This window comes from Haemaphysalis longicornis, unplaced genomic scaffold, assembly GCF_048455015.1.
Source record: "Haemaphysalis longicornis isolate Haplotype H1 unplaced genomic scaffold, Haemaphysalis longicornis Haplotype H1 scaffold_12, whole genome shotgun sequence".
Taxonomy (NCBI): Eukaryota; Metazoa; Arthropoda; class Arachnida; order Ixodida; family Ixodidae; genus Haemaphysalis; species Haemaphysalis longicornis.
Genome location: NW_027526225.1, coordinates 106,051,477 through 106,074,047, shown reverse-complemented (window position 1 = coordinate 106,074,047; position 22,571 = coordinate 106,051,477). Strand labels below are relative to the sequence as shown.

Sequence of the window (22,571 nt, the reverse complement as noted above, 5' to 3'; positions counted from 1 at the left end):
GAAGGCCCGTGGGCGCTGACATTTTGGCGCCTCTGTGTTACCGCGCGCGCGCTCTTCGGTAAGTCGTGATTTTCGGAGCGCAGTGCGGCTGTATGGCACGTTGAGAGTGAGTTTTTAAGCCCCCAGACAGAGTAGCGATGCCGTGCTGCTCCGTGCTGGGCTGTTTCAACCGGCGAGAAAGTTGAAAACGCCTCCATCGCTTCCCGCTAGGAAGAAGAAAAAAGAAAGGAAAGACCGGGAGGTCAACCAGGTGTAGAGCCCGGTTTGCTACCCTGCACTGGGGTAATGGGGCTCAGGGAATAAAAAGGGGGGGGGGGGTAGAAGAGGAAGAGATAGGAGTGGGAAAGCGCGCACTCTAGTCCCGTTTCGGGCACTATAGTCTTTCAAGCAAGTTCGTTTCACTCAGGAAGCGTAAAAGGGCTTTCATTGCCTTCTGCGAGGTCGATGGTGAAGACCGATGACTTAGAATAGTTTCCACCGTAAATGGTCGATTGTCCAATCGGCTCAGCGAAGTGGAAAGCACGCTCCTCTCCGACGAGTATTCGGGGCAGCGACACAGCACATGTTCTATAGTCTCTTCCGCCCCGCAGGCGTCACAGTGGGCGCTGCTGGCCATCCCGATGAGGAAGGAGTAGAGAAAAATTCCATCAAGCCATCACAGCCGGCGATGGCGTAATTTTCCAGTGGCTTCCAGGTCACTGCGGAGTCATCGTTAACGTGCTGGCGGATGAAGCTGCCCGTACAGGCCATGAGAGCGACCGCACCATTCTACTTCCGCTTTCAAGAACCGATGCCGCCAGGACGCTTCGCTCCCTTGCACGCAAGATTACCATGCAGCAATGGAACACACCGGGCTTTTCGAATCCCCGACTGTATATTCAGGATCCCCTTCTTCAGTGCCGTATTCCGTATGGGCTGTCTCGACCCCAGTCAACTTTACTTTGTAGACTGTGGTTGGGAGTGACCTAGGAAAGAACGACAGTGGCCTAGCGTGACCTGTAGCCCCTTAAAAAGCGTAGCTTAATTAGTGGCTCTAGCGTACGCTAGTGTAACCGAGCCTGACCTTACCGCACCGGCGCGCTGTCTCTAAATCTCCGAAAAGTGAACACAGCTGTCATGGTTGTTGCCAAGCGGCGCCCGAAACAATTCCTCCCGTCAATGTCAGCCGCAATAGGGCGCATAAAGCTGGCCACCCTGGCGTCAGGCAACAAAATGGCTGCCGCCGTGCATCAGTGTCGTTACGCTTAAGCGTAGCTTATTTTGCAGTTCTAGGGCTGCCTTCTCAACGCTGGCGACATTGTCACAGAGAGGACAAGGTGAAGCGAATCTCGCCAGCCGGATCTCCCTCGACCAATCTTGTGGCTCACGCCACTGCCTGCACGCGATGTAGAATCGGTCCTGCAAGCAGTGCGGGTGGCAAAAGAAGAAAAAAAGGAAAGGTCGCGGAAATGCAGATACCGGTGGGCAACAACAGAAGGAGCGACCGGCAGCCAAACGTGAACAACCGCGACTGTTAGGGTCCAAGGAAAGGTTGGCAAGGTGTGCGATGCGCGGGAAAGAAGCGCAAATCCCGTACTACATGGTGCGAATTTCGCCTGCGAATTCGCAGGCGAAATTCGCACGATATATATCTTCCTATTTTCACTGCTGCGACAAAGTTCCAAATGCCAAGCAGCGTTCACAGGACAAGTTCGACTGACCCGCAGCGGTGGCTCAGTGGCTAAGGCGTTACATGTGCTGCTGAGCACAAAGACGCGGGTTCGATTTCCGGCCGCGGCTGCCGCTTTTGTGATGGAGGCGAAAAGTGAAAACGCCCGTGTGTACGAGATTTCGAAGCACGTTGAAGATACCCAGGTAGTCAAAATTAATCCGGAGCCCTCCACTACGGCGCGCCTAATCGCCTGCCTTGCGTCGGCGCGTGAAACCCTAGAATCAATCAATCAAGAAGTTCGACTGTTCCAAACATTTCGCAATATGCCACGGCAACGAGAATAGATCGTTCTGCCGCAAGAGCAGGGCCGACGCTGCGAATTCGCAGGCGAATTCGCACCGCGTAGAACGAGCTCAAGCCGTGCGCATCGGCCGAGTCTCACGTCCGTCAGGCAGAAGGAAGAGGTGTTCACGCATTCGTAAAGATCCACCAATACATCTTCCATTATTTGTGTTCCAAGTTTAGTTCGTCGGTTCCTTCAAGATCGGTTTCGGGTGAGGTCTAAACCCCTAGTTACCCTAAAATGGCGGCTAAGTTCTCCGAAAGCCGCCAGTGCTCAGTGCGCTTGACAATAGCGGAAATATCCCACAACTTGCGTCTCCCAAAATTCACCGCATCACGTGTCGTACGGTGCAGCTGCCTGATACTACATCATCACCAGCCTATCTACGCCCACTGCAGGGAAAAGGTCTCTCCCAATAATCTCCAATTATCCCGGTCCTGTGCTAACTGCGACCAATTTATCACCGCAAACTTCTTGATCTCATCTGCCCATCTAACTTTCTGCCGCCCCCTGCCACGCTTGCCTTCTCAAGGGATCCACTCTGTTGCTCTTAAGGACCAACGATTATCTTGCCTTCGCATTACAACCCTGCCCACGCCCATTTCTCTTTTCTTAATTTCTACTAATGTGTCCTTAACACGCGCTCGTTCCCTGACCCACTCCGCTCTCTTCTTGTCCCTTAATGTTACTCCTATCATCTTCCGTTCCATTGCTCGCTGGGTCGTCCTCAATTTAAGTTGAACCCTGTTAGTGAGCCTCCCAAGTTTCTTCCCCGTAGGTGAGTACCGGTGAGATGCACCTGTCATACCACATAAAGTAAGGAGAATCGCTGCCAGACGTAAAGTGGGCACAAACGCCCAGCACGGGTCAAATTAACGACGAATGCAGCTGTGCACAGCGCTATCTGCTCGACCTGAGAGTCCTCCGTCTCCCATCTTGTGTCCTCTGTGCACCGAGCTGTGCTGGCCGACGGCGGAGCTGACTGTTTGTCTATCTGCAGGCTGTGCAAAGGGCGAGCTGCTCCACTTTCGCCAGCAGCGCGACACTTGCCGGGGAGATATCATCCCGTCGGCCAGAGGGGCGAAAGGCTCCAGCCGCACGGCAAGCGGTCATTACTCGGCAAACAAAGAGCTTACGACTGCAAAAGAAAAAAAAAGAGAGAGGAAACAATACGAAAGCGGCTTGATGAACGAGTATACGGTAGCGTAGCTTCCGCAACGCAATTATGGTCGCAATTTTTTCTGGCTTTTTTTACGTCATAATTTTGTATCCAAAACGCAGCGACAAAATTCTCATGAGCAATGCAGTGTGACGGGTTATCCGGCCGTCTTGCCACAATGTAGAGGCTCGCTTTCACTTACTAAGCGAGCTAAAATATGCAGGGCTCACTGGAAGCATTTGGTAAGAGCATATGATGTTACACACACACACACACACACACACACACGCACACACATACACACAAATATATATATATATATATATATATATATATATATATATATATATATATATATATATATATATATATATATATATATATATATATATATATATATATATATATATATATATATATATATATATATATATATATATTGTAACTAACGTGGCGGCAGGAGAGATGACAGGAACCATGGTGACGAATGACGAACGATCTATTCGCAGAATGTCCATGGCGGCCATAAGATAGCGCGCGCCCCAGGACCCAGTCACTTCTTCGTCGTCTTCTGAACACAGGCAGCATGGGACATTGCCCGCCCTTGACAATATATATATATATTGTGGGTAATGAACTCACACTTAATATAATTACATGTTGAATACCTCACAACGAAGCTATCAATAGACATGCAAAGTTAAGCGACCAATTAAGGGCGAAGTAGTGCTTCAAGCATGAAAGAATTCCTTTACGAACTCTGAAATAGAACTAGAATGCGAATAATACTGCTAGGGCGTTCCTTGCCCCAGCTGACCTTGCGTGATCAAGTTCAACGAACGAGCGGGCAACCGGTCAGTGTTTGGTCACTCCAAAAAGATATTCGCGTTGCCTGATTCGAAATTTAAAAATCTTCCTACTGTCTTACTGCAGCAATGTCATTGAGGGCGCAAAATTCCAGAGAAACGTCGTCAGTCCGATCACTCTACACCGTATACAGTGAACGCAATGGGTTGTGCGATCCTTTAGTCGCATGCAAGGGCTTAAAAGCGCCGCGGAAATGTTGAGGAACCAAAACACAGAAAGACGCACTGTGTTCTATAAAAAATTAGCAATGGCCTATAGCTCCGCTATGCCAGGATAAACGTAGCGTGAGCTAAGGTTCAGCTGGTTATTCTTAGGTTTCCTGGTTGCCTAGGATTAGCTGATTATTATGCTTACTGCTGCCAAAACGATTTCCAATCCAATCCAATCCAATCCCGGTGGCGGCGGCTCCGGCGCGCCAGCTGTGCGTCGTGAGACGTCACTGCTCCTCGCGCATGCGCAGCACGGCTCTCCAGGAGCCACGCGAAACTGCTCAAGCTCGGCCAGTGTATCTCACGCTACAAAATGAAAGACAGGGCACCGCGAGCCTCTCCGCGTTTTGAACTTTTGTTTTTTTTCCGCAGCGCTTTTGCATCGTTCAAGGTATGTCACAAAAATACTTGCAGGAGCGGAAGCTTGGACTAGTTGGTAATATGGTAACAACTGTACTACAGCGTTCCTCATTGCAAGCTGTTTCAATACTTAGTGCTCCTTGATGTAAAACGCGTTCTGCTATGCAATTTCTTTTTCTATCAATTATTTTTAAACCTGTCTAAATTTTTTTTATGATGCTCGAACCCCCTGGGCCCTTCCCCTCTCATTTTTCGTACTAGACCACTACTTATTGTATACCACGCCTCATGTAATGCCTCCACCACAGAGGCCCTTGAGATATGAAAATAAATAAATAAATAAATAAATAAATAAATAAATAAATAAATAAATAAATAAATAAATAAATAAATAAATAAATAAATAAATAAATAAATAAATAAATAAATAAATAAATAAATAAATAAATAAATAAATAAATAAATAAATAAATAAATAAATAAATAAATAAATAAATAAATAAATAAATAAATAAATAAATAAATAAATAAATAAATAAATAAATAAATAAATAAATAAATAAATAACATGGTGTTGGTAAGCTCAAACAACCGACGGCGACAAGAGAAGAAAACGAACCGTTCTGAACAAACTGTAAAACGAACTGTACTGAACTTTATTCGTAGTTCGCTTCGCACTGGACAAGCGGCGTTCATTTCGCGTTGAACAACTACGATAGCCAATTCTCCAACGACAGTTGCTAGACTATTGCTGGTCATGTAGTGTGTAGTCCAGACTCCCTTTATTCGGAGCCTTGCAAGCGGCCACTCACGGCGAAAATTGTTGCGGCCCCAGAGGGATGACATGCTTGCTTTCCATATTTTGCGCAACCGTCGCAGGGATGCACGCTGAATTGTTTCCTAACCAATTGTGACAGCACCGTTCTCTCCTGCGGGCTTCGCAACTCTCGAGAAAACCTTGCAGGAGGGACGTTTTATATGCCACGCATCTCATTCACCCGCCTTGTCCCTCCAGCCGGCGTCGGCGTCGTTGTTGTCGGCGTCCGCCCCTCCCCCATTCTCCTCGCCGCGCCAGCTTCGCTCTCCGCCGCTCACCCCCTCTCCTCTCCAATAGCAAACACTCTCTCGCGAGGGGCATTGGATTGGATTCGATTGGATTGGCTTGGATTGCCTTGGCTTGGATTGGATTGGATTAAAGTGGATTGTGTTGCGTCATAGTCGCGGCAGACGCACTGGCGCCGGCGCGTCCCCTCACCGTTATGCGCGCTGTAAAACGCGGTGCCTGCGCCGCTCCACTCCATCGTTCCAGCGCCGTTCCTCCGCTGTCCAACGCTGCAACGTGAACCCCCTATGCGTCGCATCTACACAGGGGTTCCCGCGAGGGGAGGTGGTAGTTTTTTTTCGAACTGTGTTCGAATTGACTGTTACCGATACTATAGGCCTTTTAAAAGGCCTTACTTCTGGCTCAATATAAGTATGCCCTGCCGTAGTTTGGAGGTAAGACACGGCAAAAGAAAAAAAAGAACTTTGGGGACACCTAAGCACTTCATATATGAGCTCTAGATGCGACAGCATATATGTTTAAGTGCCGGACGGATATGTTGATACTGTATGGCGAAGATTGTCGATGTAATTCGCTCCAAAATACTAAGAACGAAAACGAAGAAAAAGGCGAGAGTGTAGTATACGATGTTGTAGGAAGAAAGTTGATAAGTACCGCCAGGCTTTCTCATTCAAAGAACGTAAGCAGGCGAACGTAAGCGCCCCGAGCAATTTTCCTCTCTGATATATGACTAAGAACCTCGGACAACAGCCCTTGTTAGGCATGTATTTGCGCTTAACCTTTGGTAGCCGGAATGTTGAGGCTAACGATGTGCGAAGCAACGTCAAACTCATTGTACATCGACCTGTGGAAACCGGCTGACGACGATAGGGCTCAAGGCGTAACGCTAGGCCTAACGTCAGGCCGGCACGCACCCGCGTTCGAATCGGTATTTGCTGGGGCAGCTCCGTATGATCGCAGGTTTCAGTGAATGGCGCCTGATGGTGCTTCAGTTACACACCAAGCAACGAGGACATTTAGCAGAAAGCCCTCATTTAATTGCTACTTACGTTATTAGCATACTCACCTTACTCCTTAGGCCTCCGTACATGTGTCTAACGGGCGTATCTAAGTCGCAGGCCGCACCACATTCACTAGATCACCTTGTTAACTGAAGCCATCGAGCCGTGGCGGCGTTGGGTATGCACATGTTCGCCTCGCATTTCAAAGGCTCTGAGTTCGATTCCCGTGTAAATCCAAATTTACGTAATTTTCTTTTCAACTTAATAAGGTTACTTTTATTGTTCTTGCGCCCTCGGCCGTTGTATGTGTCATCTCTTGGTCCTGTTAAGACGGGAAAACATTCGCGTCACGACCAGTGACGCGAATGTTTCCCCGTCGAGGGAGATACGGTTATCGCTTAGCTAAACGCCTTTCTGCTGCTGACGCTCCGGTTCTGCTGGGCGGGCCGTCGGGAGCATAGCGGAGCGTCAAAAATGGTCAGCTAAAGCTCTCTTTCCGACATGAGATATGATTCCGTCGTCAGAAAGCGCACCACTCACGCGACTGCATGCTCGCAAAGAATGCGTCTTCCAAAACGTTCGCCACGTAAGATTTAGATTAATTGGTTTCACCCTAGTTCGCCTTCTCCTTTCTACGCTGGCGTGTGCGTTAAGTACGACATGGTGCGTTTCCTTACCTGTGTGCCAGGCGCCAAAGCGCAGGTGTAGTGGCGCGCGGTTCGAATTTTTCGTGGTGCAACCTACTTGGGTTCAAACTAACGGGTTTCTTTATTATAGATTGCATTCACCGACGAGGCACGCATGCAGGCAAACATGTGAGTGCGCCCACGGCCTCCGCGATCGGCTGCCGGCGGCGCGCCGTTGCTACGGCCGTCCCATTCGGCGCGTCCCCCAGCAAAAACATGTAATTTGGCTAACTCCGCAACGCGCCGCGAGGTGGCGGTGTTAGCCGATGGTTCGGCATCTTGCACCGACTCCCCTGGCCGGCTTTGTGGGGCCTGAGTTGCTGCGTGTTTTCACGGCCGGAATTCGCGTACTGTGTTGCAGCTTTATTTTTGTTGAGCTGACAAACCGAACTACTGGGTCATGAATTAAGTCCGCTTGTGTCAGAAGCTTCGAGGAACAGCACTGAAAAGTTAATCGCGCTGTGATTGCTTCGCTTGATCGGTGCAGGACATTTCCGTGCGGCATTCAGGTGCGCGGATATTTGGGTGTGCAAACTTCTCGGCTACAGAATTATCGGGCGCTTGCTTGTTGGGACATCAGTTATATTTTTATTTCCGCATAGGGTGGGTTATGGTCCTTATGGACAACAATCGAGCGCAGTGGTTGCATTTTTATATTGGCGCCGTGTTTGATTTTGCCAGTTATTTTTAGAAGTTGAGCATCTGTATATTTTTGCTTGATACCTCGTCTACACACATGCATTTTTTTTATTTACAAGATTTCAATTTATATTCGCTTTTTGCGGCGTGCAACTCAGCTAACAATTAGCCGCCGTTTACGATGCTGTTATTCCTTCTTTATGCAGTTTCCTCTAAACGAAAGACACACTGTCACTAAAGAAAGCAGCATTACAAGCATTCGGTTGCCCCCCAATACGCAGAAAATCTTACGAGGAGTTTTATGCAGGTTGTGCGCTGTCACACTAACATGATTTTGCAAACACTGTTGTCGCCACCTTTTTTTTTTTCATACGGACAAGTGTCGCATATTTTCGTGTGGAAGAACGGGCCTCTGAAAACAGCTGCAGGTGTACATGTCCAAGGCAAACATGAAACCTGTCATCATTGCTTTACACATGGATGGGCTTCGTTATCAGTAATTGAAAATTTAAATGTCTTTAGTCTTGGGTCCAAAATAGGGAAAATTGGGCTTGCCTCTGGCCACCGAAATATGTTTAAGAATACAATGAAATCGGGGTGTATCTGACTTCAAGTTGTTTTATTTGTTGCGACTGAAATTGAAACTGCAAATTGCTTAACGCACATGTGTAGAACAGATTGCCATATCTTTGAGGCTACCGCTCAACGTAATACTCTTTAAACGTGTTAATCCTAAAAATATGACGGGTGCTTCCACCCAACAGGCATTAATTCGAAGGCCAGATAAGAGCGCAGCCATCCGTCGTGCGTGACGCGATCGCGCCCCGCGCTCTACTGAACTGCATTGACCATGCAGATTATATAAAGTACGTAAGCCTGGATAAGAAATACCTGAAAAATAATCACCTTTTAGCGAACCGAACGTTATTTAAGCACTAGAAATTTTCCATTGGTAGTAGGGAATTGTCCGTGTGTCGAAGGCGTCATGCGGCACATGTTAAAGAAGTCGCATAGCTGCAATCGTACGTAAAATAAATTCATTATAATCAGGTTCTATGAGTCGCTTTGCATCCATAACATCAGCTACGCTTTCTTTTTATTGCGATACGAAGCGCGAACGTTGACGAAACGCCATTTCGAGAAGCGTTGCAGCATACCCGGCTTTCGTTTCAACCATCGGCTCCGCGCGCCGCGGTGCGGCGGAAAACGGCGAAACGGCCTCTCCGGGCGATTGGGACGGCCGGAGCAACGGCGCGCCGCCGGCAGCCGATCGCGGAGGCCACGGGTGCGCCCGTGGCCTCCGCGATCGGCTACCGGCGGCGCGCCGTTGCTCCGGCCGTTCCAATCGCCCGGAGAGAGCGTAATTCCGAAGAGGCTGTTTCGCCGTTTTCCGCCGCACTGCGGCGCGCGTAGCCTAAGGTCGTTTTCCCTGGCGCGGGCGGGTGCAGAGGACGAAAACTCGGCCTTCGCAGCCTGTGTGCGACGTTTAATAAAAAAGTTACCGCACACCAATGCAGGTTAAAGGTAGAAGTAGTTACTGGTGCCATTAGGGTAATTACTGGTGCTTTGAATTTTTGACGTAGACTATGCCCGGGGTGATGCATAACTGAATTCATTGCACAGCAGTATTCTTTTTTGTTGTCACGCATGGATCCAAAACACAACACGTTTTCCGGTTTTGTTTCTTAAAATCTCGCACATGTTGTTTGGAACATTCCGTGCGTTCCAAGAAAGAACCAAATTATGGGAATTCAACCGACCGAAATCCAACCATTAGTAAACACGAAAATACCCCCTATGTCGTTTCATTTTTTCTCCTTTAAACGTGCGGTCTTTGACAGATAAAGTAGATGACATGGCAACATTACTTGAAACGTTTGGCGTAACTTTTACCGCGATACTATTAACAGAGACGTCGTATGCTTCAGAATCTGAAGTGTATACTGTCCAAATGGCTATCGGTATTTCTTCCGCAATAGGCAGGGTAAACGTGCTGGTGCCGTTTATTGGCATGCATGCTTGCATATACAAACGTACAGAGAGACTTCCAGTATACCATAAATGGACGTGGTCTAAGTAATGTAATAAAAATCTTTACCCGAGTTACGATTGTTATAGTTCTCCACTTGATGTGTTTATTCACTAATATCCCGAACAACTTACTTACAGCCGATGTTGTGCATACAGATATTAGTGATCAGCTTAACTGCTCACCGAAAAAAATAATGCCCTTAATATGACATGACAACAAATTAGCAAATCTAGAAATTCAGAAACAGACTTTCGAAAAAATACGTATGTAGAGTCGATAGCGATATGAAAGGCATCGCGGAATATCATGACTTTTTCACCCACGGCAAATAATTTGGTAGCGTGATTGCAGTAGGTACTTGAAACCCGTAAGCATATTAAATAAAACGCAAAAATATGATTGATTCGTACCCGTGGAAGCCTAACAGATTATTTGACTATCGTAGTCGCCTGCCTATAAACAATACACGAGAGCTTATCGGTATTACGCTGTTTTCGCGCACGAACGCAGGCACGCACACACGCACGCACGCACACACACACACACACACACACACACACACACACACACACACACACACACACACACACACACACACACACACACACACACACACACACACACACACACAACGGATACCCAGAGCGTTCGAAACAACTTAAAAGGCAAAAAAAGCATATTTTCGCGCAGCGATATCGCGCGAAAATGATGCAACAGCGAAAAAAGAATCACATCGCATGCGGTTGAATGTCGCATACACGCGCAACTTCCTCTTCAAGATAAAACAGGTTACGTCGCCACTCTGCCCACACTGTGATGTGCGAGAAACCCTGCAGCACCTGCTCTGTGAATGTGCTCGATTCAGTGCTCAAAGAGTATCCCTCGCAGTGACTTTGGGACTGCCGCTTTCCGTGGACATGCAGCTAAAGGACGTTTTAGGACCATGGGCTTGTCCCAAACGTGCTTTAAGGGCTACCAAAGCTCTGATAGAGTACCTGCAACACACAGGTCTAGACCAGTCGCTGTAAATAACTCGCCGTATCTGTACGCATCAACTTCTTGAACATCATCGCCATCATCTTCATCCCGTCATCAACTGGCGTAGCAAGTTAGGCATTTTAGCCCAGCTAACATCGCCAGACTTCATTAAAGATCGCTCTCTCTCTCTCTCACGCTGGCATTCACTCTGCCCGAGATGACAGAACCCTTCTCGGCATTCGCCTTTCAAACAAACGACCGCTAAAGCTGCGTGCAAAGGCAATAGTGGGTGTTAAACAACGTACGTTAAACAACTCTGTACTTGTAGGATCGAGTCAAAATACATAGACCATATATTCAAGTTTTCTATCCTGAAGACGTGACAACGAAGGCTGATTTACAACTCAAAGCGCAGGCAGCGTCGGCCAGACGAGCCTCGCTTCAACCTTAGGCTAACGGCGCCGCCTCGCGGCGTGTGTCGGAGTTAGCACAATTACACCGCTCCCCTTGCTTCCGCGCCGAATGGGACGGCCGGAGCAACGGCGTGCCGCCGGCAGCCGCCGGCAGCAAATCGCGGAGGCCACGATTACACCGCTCCCCTTGCTTCCGCGCCGAATGGGACGGCCGGAGCAACGGCGTGCCGCCGGCAGCCGCCGGCAGCAAATCGCGGAGGCCACGGTGCGCCGTCACTGGTTACGTCGGGCTCCGCGGGATGGCGGCACTTGTCCGTTCTAAGCACGTTATGTGTGTTGGACGTTCCAAACTCCACGGAACGCAATACTTCGAGCCCAATGTGAGTGTGATTAATAACATCTTTGTAGAGACCACCGTTGAGAATCGGGTTGAAACGGAGCAGGCGACGCATGCCGGTAGTTTTTTTTTTTTTTTTTTTTGCCTGCAGCGTGCAGGCACAGTGGCACGAGCCGCGCCATCTCCGTGGCGCAGCGGCCATGTCTGTGGCCGTTTCCCGTGTTGCCAAGCGAAGAAATTGACAGATAAACTTTTCAATGCATACCACCTACAGACTGCTATGAAGGCTTGGTCGGACGAAATCGTGCAGTTCAAATTATTTACAAATTCGAATTATTGAAGTTCGAATTAACGAGGTTTCACTATTTACTTACTGGTTTAGTTTCTTGCTTTTATTATTATTATTAGTAGTAGTAGTAGTAATACTACTACTACTACTAGTAGTAGTAGTAGTAGTAGTAGTTGTTGTATAGTACATTATTGCCATTAATGTACTACAGTGAAGGCCTGACAAGACACGGCAGGCACGCCGAAAAACGAAGCCCTAGCGACGGTCGTGAAGCCACAGTGAAGGACATTTCCGCCGCGAACAAACCACGCAATGCTGTCCTTTTTGACATGGAGCGCTTCGTGCCCGAGCTTTCGAAAGATATCGCCATTTAATCTGGGCCAATTTCTTATCTTGAGATACAGCGCACCATATAAGCCCGGGCCGCGCTTAATTCACTGCTATCTCATGGCACGGGTCGTCATTCAAGAGCGGCATACACTTCTGAGTCGTGATAACGGAACGCAAGGGGGAAAAAAGCCCTGGGGCTCCACTCACGCAGAGGGCAGCCGTATATTGAGATAGATGACATTTGCTGTGGAATGGAGATTCACTGAAATCCTCATAGTACAAATCAAGTCTTGAACAAAGGAATGCCTATCGCTACCGCTACACTACAAATGTTCATTACATAAGAGCGGAACGGTCGCGAGCGATGTCGAAAACGTGGAACAAAGCCCACTCAGTGTCGTGCGTGATGGAGCGGCGGGCGTGAGATAAATCGCATTGCCGCAGATGGAGTGCTCACGGTATTTACCCCATTGCCACTTGACTGCCTCCTAGCTGTCGAACGCAGAAAGGTGCAAGTCGAGTGCAAAACGAGGCCATTTATGAGTACGCCAGCGAACTGACGAAAAGAGATAGCGTGAAGCAATGTCAAATGTCGGTCGCGACGAACAAACAAGTTCGAGTGCTGCCACAGGGCATTCCGTCACGTATTTCACAGGACAGTAAGGCCCATGGATGAAGGAATACGGGAGTATGTATGTATGTATGTATGTATGTATGTATGTATGTATGTATGTATGTATGTATGTATGTATGTATGTATGTATGTATGTATGTATGTATGTATGTATGTATGTATGTATGTATGTATGTATGTATGTATGTATGTATGTATGTATGTATGTATGTATGTATGTATGTATGTATGTATGTATGTATGTATGTATGTATGTATGTATGTATGTATGTATGTATGTATGTATGTATGTATGTATGTATGTATGTATGTATGTATGTATGTATGTATGTATGTATGTATGTATGTATGTATGTATGTATGTATGTATGTATGTATGTATGTATGTATGTATGTATGTATGTATGTATGTATGTATGTATGTATGTATGTATGTATGTATGTATGTATGTATGTATGTATGTATGTATGTATGTATGTATGTATGTATGTATGTATGTATGTATGTATGTATGTATGTATGTATGTATGTATGTATGTATGTATGTATGTATGTATGTATGTATGTATGTATGTATGTATGTATGTATGTATGTATGTATGTATGTATGTATGTATGTATGTATGTATGTATGTATGTATGTATGTATGTATGTATGTATGTATGTATGTATGTATGTATGTATGTATGTATGTATGTATGTATGTATGTATGTATGTATGTATGTATGTATGTATGTATGTATGTATGTATGTATGTATGTATGTATGTATGTATGTATGTATGTATGTATGTATGTATGTATGTATGTATGTATGTATGTATGTATGTATGTATGTATGTATGTATGTATGTATGTATGTATGTATGTATGTATGTATGTATGTATGTATGTATGTATGTATGTATGTATGTATGTATGTATGTATGTATGTATGTATGTATACATTCAACGCCGGTCGACCGCTCCCTACATGTTATAGACGCTCAATTCCCGGCCCGGGGGTTAAAAAGGTGCCCTTTACCACGCGTAGTCGGAGTGGCGCTGGCTACCAACCCCAAGCGCAGAATTACCTGGAGGTCGTGCGTATCCTGGAGGTCGTGCGTTCTGATACCACCCGGCGGGCATGTTTTTCTCCACTTTCTTTCTATCTTTCAACAAACTATATCTGTTTCAAGAAGAATAAATACCTACCACATTTTCCCCTTTGCTTTCCTTGGCTTTCTTGACTGCCTGCCCGTATTCCATTCTTTCTGTATACATATACACACATACTCACACACGCTGTCTCTACACGCACACAAGCAGTTGGCTTTCTCATTTTATGGCGTGCATATCAGGAAGCATTCTTTACAGGGTATCGGCAGACGCAAAACATATGCATTGTATACACTCCCTCATTCAGCTGTCTCACGTTGAAAGTGCTCACACATACCTGAATACAGTTGCAATCTTTGTCCTTTGTCTGTGGAATGCGGTTTTCACCTGCTCGGCAAAGGCAGCGTAATGGGAACTTGGCGTTACCCGAGCGTTTCCCGACTCTGGCTTTGGTACCCTCGTCTGTATATACGCATGTATGTAATTTTTTTTGTGAATTGAATAAACCTTTGAAACCTAAACCTTCGAAACCTAAAAAGACAGCGCAGCAGCAGTGCTTCATCCGCCATGTCCCTCCCAGGAGGACTGTCGAAGTGTATAGCTTCTATACATAGCCCACGGCACACCTGCGCCTAACGATATCAGAGATTGACGCTCGCGACCAACTTTCTGCGGTGAGGCACTGATAAAGGAGGAGCATTTGGCTAAAAGTACTCTAATGTATTTCGTCACTGACAGTCCACTTGTTACGGGTAAACGCTGTTATCTCTGCACTCAACATTGTTACTCCACGTTTGTTACTGGTACGCCTAAAACATCACTGCGAGCTTTTAAGACGCCCGCGTCCACGCCCCCACTGTACATTTCGATGCAAACAATTATTAGATAGCAGTCCGTCTGTTCCGTCGTGTACGTATTTACCGTGACTACCGGGACCCGACTGCGCATGTGCGCGCGAAAGGGAAAGGAGGAAGGCCGAGGACCCCGACGTGACGAATGCGCGGACATTGCGAAGGCCGGGCCGCGGAACTATCCCCCACCGCGACGAATGTACAAGTGCCCAGACGGGTCCCGGTAAACACGGTAACTACGTACATGACGGAACAGACGGACTGCTAAAACTCTCTAATAGAGAGTTTTAGCAGTCCATCCGTTCCGTTCGTTACGTTGTTACCGGGTTTGCCGGGACCGGTCTGCGCCTGCGCGCGCGGAAGGGGGAGGAGGAAGGGCGAGGAGGCGCGGACATGGCGAATGCAGGCCAGCGGAACTAATCCCCCTACCGTGACGAATGGCCAAGTGCCCAGACGGGTCCCGGTCAACACGCTAGCTACGTACGCGACGGAACGGAAGGACTGCTAAAACTCAAGTTTTAGCTTACCGTGTCTACCGTGCGTACCGTGTGTATCGCGACCCGAATGCGTATGCGCGCGCGGGCACGGCGAGGTGGGCACCCCTTAGCTGAACGAATGCACGGGCACGCAAGGGCCTTCCGCCCTTCAGCGAAACTATGAAGTGACAGTGCAGATGACGAACCTGTTGATTCCGGCTGGACAAGCGATAACCACTGCGTCTGCTTATCGCTATAGACGATCTGTCGCGAGAGAAGCACATCGCGGGCGTAAATGGCCCTGCCAACGCCTACGTCGCTGCCCTGTTGCCTTTTAAGCGGCAGGTCGCCCATGGCAGTTTGTGCGCGGAACGTTTGGGAGCACAGTAATCAAGGCGCGCAAGACGACAGGTCAGGTGGTGTTTTTTATTATTTAACGGGAATCTTCAATAGGGTGAAAAACACTGATGCCTAATGGATAGAAAGACAGAAACTGTTTATTCGGATGTTTTGAACACTGGTCTGCAACTTTCTAATTAGAATTTTTGCCTAGCTTCGTTGGTTCGATGCTAATTAAAATTGTCTAATTATATAATTAGGCAAAATATAAAATATAGTGTGAGAAACTGCATACAAAAGTGAGCAACATGCATTTGGTTGCGTCGTCTCAGAGTGCATCGACATATTTTTAATATCTGGCCAACGTTAGGGGAAACACCCTATACAAAGGCACCCCAAAAGTCAACGAAAGAAGAGTTTTCATCTCTTTGCGTCGACAAAACTATACGTACTGAAGGCTTTTTTTCTTGCCGTCGTCTCATTCCCAATCCTCGGCTGTAAAATACTGAACCGGCATTTACAATTTACGTGTATGTGCTTGCATGATGACGTCCGAGCACTCGCAGACGCACTCAAGTTGGGTGTCGGTCAGCAAGTCGCAAAGTGCAGTGACTGGCATCGATCCTTGACGTTTGCTGCTGCTCCCGCGTCTGAATAGAAAAATACACTGCGCTCGTAGACGGTCCGAGTAGAATAACACAATGGATATACGCCGACTGAATGCAGTGATAGACCTATACTTGCTGCAGTAGCGTATACGTGCTGCTACACGCAATGTCGCCGACTCGATGTCCCTGAAGTGGCGACCTTATGCTTCTGATTGAAGCGAAACACAAAAAATCCCGGGCCATCTCCACTAACGTGAAACCTGCGGAGGGGCGAAGCATGCAGTGCATAAGTGCATTCTTGGCGCCTTGGCGTTTTTGCCAACGGAGATGGAACCGTTGGGGGGTAGAGGTGTGCAGCTTTGCTATAAAAGTCTCTTGTCTTTGGAGAACGAAGGTCTCTAGCGCGAGGCGTAGACTAGTGTCCAGGTGTTTTTCTAGTAGTACGGGTTATGTTCTAGCGCAAGGCGTAAACGACTTTTCCCGGTGTTCCAGTATCATGACTACATGAGACGACGATTACGACGACGTCAGGAGACGCCAACAGGCCCAGCCTCTAAGGGGCTTGGACCCTAAAAGGTCCTCGTGTACGAGATACTGACACACGTAAAAACAAATTAGGTAATCTAATCAATCCGTAGCCTTAATCAATCCGCTTTGAAGCTTAAGACGACATTGATAAGATTATTTTTGCTAACCTCTTACCTGTGGACGCGTATAACTCAATCCGCATTTTCATTTATTAGAGCAAAACCTCTGCTACGCTGTCTCTCATGGTCATTCATCGAGTCGCAATGACCTTGAGCCGCCGGAGCGCAAATGTAGTAGGTGTGAAGTCACGCCGCGTGATCGGCTGCGGAAAGGCGTCGCACCTGCGCTTGCTCGGAGCTACTCCGTGCTCGGAGCCTCGCCGCTGCGAGAATTGCGTAACTAGCGACAATTTGTCCCCTGGTGCTTGTTAGGCCAATCTGTTAAACCAAAAAACAACAAAAAATCACTGATGCTGCTATGGCAACGCTTTCGTTGATGCGCGAGGAGGAAAAACGCCGTGCCGCTTGTCGTCTGCTATGGGCTCAACGAGCACGACTGTCTTTGTGAGCCGCAAGGGTACGGTGGCGAAGAGCAAAAAGCAAAAAATGAACAGCAACCGCTCACCAAATTGACACCGAAGCGAAATTTCCGTCTGCGCGCACGCTGGCATCAATGGGCTCATGAGAAACTGTCGACAAGTAGCTTCACATGCTTACAACATTACTGAAAAATGCGTTGTACCAAACAAAAAGAAATTCACTTTAAAGCAACAGCGGAAGGATTTTTGGTTCGCTTTGCAGCTTTTTTGATAAGGATAGCGCTTGCTTCTTCATAACTTACCTGCCGTCCGCTTATCTGCCGTCCGCTAGGAAGAGGAAAAATTTTGCTGCGCTATTCCTGGCCGAGTTGTAGCTCCACACAGTAGCGCAGCACGTCTTGTGTCCTCTTATCAGTTTCTCTGACAGTTCGTGCTTGTTCGCACTCACAGACACCAAAATTTTCACCTTCAAACCACACTACAAAACTTCTACACGTGCACACAGCGAAAGTGGCTGGAGCAGACGAGCAGGATGGCAGCAGAAGAGATAAGAGCGAAAGCGCCGCCTGTCGGCACAACGATGAAGCGACTAAATAAATAAATAGTGTGTCCAAAAAAAAAAAAAAAAAGTAGCCAAGAACACACTTTGCTTTATTGCTGGGTATATTAGAAAGGCAAAGCCATTTATGCAAAAGTTGCTGAATTTCTGCTTGGCTACCAGCGTCATGGCGACACTTTATTTGCAATACCGAAACTAGCCGAAGTGTTCGGCCCCCGGTGCCACTGGCTAAGGTTGATTGATTGATTGAGGGATTTAACGCGCCGACGCAACGCAGTCGATGAGGCGCGCCGTAGTGGAGGGCTCCGGATTAATTTTGACCACCTGGGGATCTTTAACGTGCGCCGAAATCTCGTACACACGGGCGTTTTTGCTTTTCGCCTTCATCAGAAAAGCGGCCGCCGCGGCCGGGAATCGAACCCGCGACCTCGTGCTCAGCAGCGCAACGCCTTAGCCACTGAGCCACCGCGGCGGGTACCTGGCTAAGGTTACCTAGCTTTCATGAAACACTGTGTGCACGTAAAAACAAGGCAAAGAGACATTTTCTTGTGCTAACTATGCTTACAAATGTTAAACCTGACCCAATTTTTCACTATGCTTCACGAAAGCCGGGCCTTGGTCTAGTTGTAAAGCTCAGAAGACGATAGAACGCCGGAAGGGCGCCGGAAGATATCCGTCGGGATTGATTTCACGCGGGGTCTCACGCGACTGGCACAAAACGAAAACACCACCCAGCCTGCGTCACGCGAATAAGTTTTGCCTATAATTCAGTGGCGTCACGTAGACCCCGTGGGAAATCAACCCCGCCGGAATTCCGGCACCCAGTAGAATTCGGCCCCCACTGTGGCCGCCTCATGCAAGGAATACCGCAGTGACATCACCCGAGTTAGCTATGATTTGAGGCTACGCCAGGCTGTCTTCCCGGCTTTCCGGCAATTCTGTCATCACAGTCGTCAACAATATACTTAGGGAGGATCATGATGCCGGGGGTAGGATCATGATGCTGGAGAAAAACTAAGAATATTGCTTACCCATTCCAGACTTCAATCTTAAAAAATTACTTAGCTAGTGCTTAAAGTTCACTTAATCGATGAATCTGAATGTAATAAACCACTGGAAGCTGCTGTGTCAAGGAACACGATGTGCTAAACGGACATGTATCGTGCCATGCTTCGCCTAAGTGCAGGTTTTCACGACTTGGCTACTCGCAGCGTATAACAAGAGCCGTTCGCGTCATTTACGCAGTAAAATATATGCTTCATTGTTGCACCATAAAACGAGAAGATATCTCTGTGAGGGCTGCTCAGCGAACGCGAAGCGTATAATTAATCTGTTGCGTAAAGACACTTTCTGCGTAAAGACACTTCCTTAGGGTGATATGGCTAGCATAAATTTATTCCCATGGAGTTTAATCTTGCATGGAGGCGTCCTTTGACAAAGTGCACGAATAAGGACGTATGGGTATTGGTTGATTGTAGGGTTTAACGCGCCGACGCAGCGCAGGCGATGAGGCGCGCCGTAGTGGAGGGCTACGGATTAATTTTAACCACCAGGGGATCTTTAACGTGCGCATAAATCTCGTACAGACGGGTGTTTTTGCTTTTCGCCTCCATCAGAAAGCTGCCGCCACGGCCGGGAATCGAACCCGTGACCTCGTGCTCAGCAACGCAAAGGACGTATGGCTAGGCAGAGTAATTGGGACTACCGTAAACTACCGCAAACGTGTACGGCAGCTGCCCAAACCCAAACCACCAAACTACTTGGAGCAGGGGTTGGCCTCGTAGACTGGGCCTAGGAGGCCTGCATGCGCCGCCCCCGTGACGGCAGCACATGCAGGCCTGCTTTTACAACAATGGCGAATAGAATTAATGCACTGTTCCATTGGATGCACATCTCTTATCGCTGGACTCAACAGTACTGGACGCCACGGTGAGGCAGCGGTGTTCCCCTATATTGCAGCTATCGTGATCAATAAGCGAATGTCCGCAAATCCCCCAGACATGCTGGTTGGAGTGGGCGTATTGTACATATTTAACTCGTAAAAATCTGGCTTTGTAGCGTTCATATATGCCCGAACTAACTGTAGCAATTCTATACAGTATTTATGGTGGCTTTGATTAGTCCAAGCCAGAAGCGCCAACTACGGGGGGGCAGTGGGGCTCGTGCCCCCCCCCGGACGGCTTTACGGGGGGGCAGAGCCCCCTCCGGCCCCGGCTGAGGATTTTTTTTAAGGGCTTGGCTCGGCTCTGCGCCCGTCGACATCGGACTGTTGGCCGTCCTGTCTGCCAAGTATTGTTTACAATAGGGGTTGGGATCTTGAAAGACATTTCCGTCCCCCCGATGGGCAGGGGGAAACGCAGGGCCGTGTCACTTTTCTTCACGGTGAGTTAGACGTGCTCAGTGTGCGGATTGTTGACAACAATGTAGCGCTGCGCTTGGTTATGGTGGCTTGAAGGGTGGCCCTTCAAGCCACCATAGCTTGGCTTCAGCAGCACGCCAGCAAAGCGACATTTTGTCGGGAGCATAGGTCGGCGCACTCACTCGTGAGTACACTCATTTGTACTCAAACTCACGAGTGAGCACGATGATGAGTGAGTACACACCCAGATTAAAAAAGTGAGTATGATGACTATTGAGTACAGGGGTAAGTCCACTACTCGTGAGTATAGAACTCATACTTGTACTCGTGAGTACATGCACTCGTGAGTACATGCACTCGTGAGTACATGCACTCGTGAGTACAGCAGTGCAAACAAGTTCTATCACAAACCCATGGTCTGGACGCACGTGTACGAGTTTCAGACATTTAGCGGTGGCGCTGTGCTGCTTAACTCTCAAGGATGGTAAAATCAGGCAACGAAAACTGCACCTCCCTCCTCTGTCTGTCCTTGTTTGGCTCTGTTAGCGTTTTTCGGCGGTCGCTCGCTAAGGGGTCGCGGTGAAAAGAGAAAAACGGGGGGGGGGGGTTAGGTCCCGGTGGGAAGCGCGGCCACAGTTGCTCTGTTTCTACGGCACCTGTTGATTGGAGCAGTTATTTTTATTTACAAATGCGCGGCCTTGGAACGCGTAGCTGCTTCGTTTCGCTTGCTTCATTCAAATTGTTTTAGGGGCATTCCGGTGGGGGCTGCTCACAATGCATGCACTACGCGCACCGAAGTCGCTCTTTTCCGGTCTTAAGCAGTTTCCATAGATGCATGTCATGCTCTCGTTTCGTGAGCGGAACCGCTCATTTAAACAGTCGCAGTTAGTTTACGTGATTCGCGTCGAATTGACTGCATGGTTTGCGTCAACCACATGTGCTCCCGTTTTGAAACATTTTGCTCAGGTTTGGTAGGACTATGTCCTCGTGCTGTCCATTTACAAGTGAGCATATAGCCCCACCGTGCAGGTTGTGGGTTGTTAATCGGACATCATAATGTCCAGTCGAACGCGTGTGACGCCTTGTTTCGCCTCGCATATTTTGTCGAACAGCGCTGGCATCTTGCTGCTGCAGGAGCGTTTTGCTTTCGAATGGCAACCCGATGCGCTGCTTCTCATTTATGCCACCGTGTAATGATGAGGCTGACGACGACGGTGAATTTCGGTGGTTGTTCTTCCCCTACTTTCATCTGCTGTTTACTGGCAGGGCGACCACTCCTCGCTAGCAACTTGTGCCGAGTTTAAGCTCGCACTGTGGAAGGCCTCGTGAAAAGGCCGTTTTATATGATGAACGCCAACGCCAGACGTTGGGTTTTTACCTTTAGCTCGCGTCTTGGAACGTCTCGTAAAACATGTTGCTTGCCCATAACGACGCCACCGCATTTTTTTATCGATAGCTCTCAGCTTCATCAGCGCTTCTCGAACCAAGAGCTGTAGATTTCCACTGTGCAACCAACGCACCAACACGGGAATACAGTGACGTCAGTGCAAGCTATCACGCCTCCGAAAAGCCTGTCTGCAAACTTTGTTTTCGAGGTCACAAAGCACGCCAGAGCAGTTAGACAGGGCTGTAACGGCTGCCAAGCACCGGCAGCAACTGGGTGCACTGCGGCCGTCGACTGCGAGCGATACCCGCTCCAAGCCTCCAAAACACATACACATACACTGTTGGTACTGGGCCCTCCCAGCTCAGTCACTACTGTTGCGACGTTGCCCTGCCCAGTCCGCTATCGACGCGGCGCAGACCATAGCGACGAAGTAGCCGAGCTGACGGTTATTTCAAGCAGCATTTATATACAATATATACAAAGGTAGCAAGAGCGTTACATGGCTAAGACAAGCGCGATAGCACTTCTCAACTCAGGGCCTTTGATGAGATGCCGCCGCACGACCGCTGCTTCCGGGCTGGTTTTATACCCCCAGGGTTCCGTTGCAGCCGCGTGCAGTTCCAATGCCTCCAGTCGGAGCTATCACTGGCCGCATTATGAATCTGGCGAATGGAGGCGAAGCGATTGCGTCAGCCGAGCCGCCACGACCGGGAAAGGGAAGGCGACTCTGCGGCGGCGTCTCCAGGCGCTACTTGTTGCGTGTCTGCGGGGATTAGTTCATCCCAGACATGATTTGGTCCAGCCGTCGCGATGGGAAAGGGAGAGCAGACTCGGC

The 22,571-nt window shown here is 48.2% G+C and overlaps 1 protein-coding gene across 1 annotated transcript in view; it reads left to right on the top strand.

Moving 5' to 3' along the window:
* The window catches only part of Et (eye transformer), a 77,491-nt gene that overhangs the window by 30,413 nt on the left and 24,507 nt on the right, over positions 1 to 22,571 (top strand). The gene's annotated exons all lie outside the window — the stretch shown is intronic.